Below are 2500 nucleotides of genomic sequence, written 5' to 3' on the forward strand. Positions count from 1 at the left end.
TTAAAACACTCGCGTATGTTTGTGGTTCAACATCGGAAAATACTCCCGCAGTGTTTTTTGAAATGTGAGTGTATTACTCAGTGTTAAACTTGATGTAAGTGTTCAGTCCAATACAATATGGTTTTGAATTTACATACACATTTTAGTGTAGATATAAATAGCTTACAATGTGAACAAAAACACTGGAATATGTTTGAAAATAATAAAGGATTTTTAATGCATACTTCTTAATTTATAAAAGAACAATATCCTTCTGTTTATAAAGCAATTATTTCACGTCCGGTAGAACGATAAGACGGTCATATCTTTCAATAAACACGTTCTTTTTTCTATTATCTCCACCTCCCCTTTCAGTGTTGCTTATGCTCTGTGATTTCCTCCCTCTTATCTCCTCCCCCTCCTCCCTCCTTCACCCCTCCTCCTCCTTATCTCCCCCCTCCCTCCTTCACCCTTCCTCCTTCTCATCTTCCTCTCCCTACTTCACCCCTCCTCCTCATTCCAGCACTCTCTCCTCCTTTCCCTCTCTTTGTTTCTTTTTCTCTCTTCTTTCCTCATCTCTCTTTCCCTAGTTTACCTCTTCCCCATCTTCTCCCTCTATTCCTGTAATTCTAACTCTTTCACCCCTCCTCCTTCTCCCTCGTCCATTACTCTATCCTTCTTCTCTCTCCTTCTCCCTTTCTTTAGCTCCCTCGTATCACCCCTCCTTCTCCCTTTCCCTTCCCCCCTTCTCCATCTCTCTTCTTTCTCCTATTCTTCCTTTTCTCCCCTTCTCCCTCATTTTTTTAACGTATCCAGATGTGGATTCTAAGATAAGTTCCATTCAAATCTACGATTGATTTTTGCTGTTTTATGATTGGTCGAGAGGCTGTGGGGAGGGGAGGAGAGGGGGGGGGTGAGAGGTAGGAGGAGGGAATGGGGGAGGTAGGAGGAGAGGGAAGGGGAGGGTGAGGGGATGGGGGAGAGGGGTGGGTGCGAGGAAGGAGAAGGGGGAGAGGAGGTAGGAGGAAGGAGGGAAAGGGGGAGAGGAGGAGGTAGGACGAAGGGGAGGGGGAGGGGAAGGGAGAAAGTGGGAGATAGGACGAAGGGGAGGGAGAGAGAAAGAGGTAGATGGCAAAGCAGCGGAAGAGAAGGGAGTAGGAGAAGGGGGAAAGAAGGCGGTAGTGGGCGGTGGAGAGGGAGGGAGGAGGAGGGAGAAGGAGAGAGAATGATATAAGAGGAGTGAGAGGGGAGAGAAGAAGGTGGGGGAAGGAGTAAAATAAGAAAATAGTCATCGTAACAAATAAACGCTAAATAATAGATAAATAAGAAATATAATGAATTGTAGTGGATACACGCTAAATAAGAGATAAAACAAGAAAGATAACGCAATGAATAAACGTTAAAGAAGAGATAGATAAGAAAGATATTCAATTGTAGTGGATACGATAAGACCAACGTATATCGATGACGTCACAGAGATGAATGACGAAGCAGATTTTCAAACGCGCGAAGATGGCGGGAATCCCCAGTAACCCCCCCTGCCCTCTCCCCCCCCCCAAACCGCCGGAAGCTATACTAACAATGGCGGATTAACGAGGCAGTTAATTTATTCACGATCGGCAGTAGCGAGACGATGAGCTGGCATGAGTAAACAAGCGGCGATAAACATGAGTAAACGATGAGTCAAAACCGCAAAGGGGGGAGGGGTTAGGGTGGAGGAGGCGGGGGGGGGAGGGATGGGGTGGTTGGGTAAAACCTACTTGAGTTTGTTTTTTTATTATTCTGGAGTAAGAAAAAAGATTGAAATATTACTAAATAGACAGATAGGTAAATAGATATATAAGCAAAAAGACAGACAGACAAATAGACAGACAAACGCACAGACAGAAAGACACAAATAGATCAATATAGATAGATAGATAGATAGAAAATGTATAAAAATCAATGAAAATTAACAGAATTATGAAAAAAAATAATGAAATTAGTGTCAAAAAGAGGAAAACTTTACTCTTCATAACAAAATAATCCCGATAACATTAATCATAACGATATCTAAATCAAGTAGATTATTTAAAAATATATCTAGGTAGCGAGTTAATCTTAAGACCTATTCAAGAGCAATGACTGACATAAATCACAAACCACTGAATCTCCTACTTACCAGTTGGTCTTAATATTACTTTTAGAGTTTAAATAAATTATATAAAGAATTAAATAAATTATATAAAGAGGAGATAAATGATGTTAGTAATGAGTAAAGGTGTGTATATCTGTGTGTGTGTTTGTGTGTGTGTGTGTGTGCGTGCGTACGTGCGTATGTGTTAGCGCACGCAAGGTCTATATAAGTACTTATATAGACCTTGAGCGCACGTGCGTGTGTGTGTGTGCGTAAGTGCGTGTTTGTGTGTGTTTGCGTGCGTGCGTGTGTAAAAACCTACCAACGTGGAAAATCCGCGCCGTTGACGTGCGTTTGCAAAGCTTAATTCACTCATGTGTATTCCGTGACGCGGTTTGAATATCG

The 2500-nt window shown here is 42.2% G+C and overlaps 1 protein-coding gene across 5 annotated transcripts in view; it reads left to right on the forward strand.

The window, feature by feature from the left end:
• The window catches only part of LOC113809816 (prostaglandin E2 receptor EP4 subtype), a 109125-nt gene that overhangs the window by 32601 nt on the left and 74024 nt on the right, over nt 1-2500 (forward strand). The window lies entirely within an intron of this gene.

The sequence above is a fragment of the Penaeus vannamei genome, chromosome 1 (genome assembly GCF_042767895.1).
Source record: "Penaeus vannamei isolate JL-2024 chromosome 1, ASM4276789v1, whole genome shotgun sequence".
Taxonomy (NCBI): domain Eukaryota; kingdom Metazoa; phylum Arthropoda; class Malacostraca; order Decapoda; family Penaeidae; genus Penaeus; species Penaeus vannamei.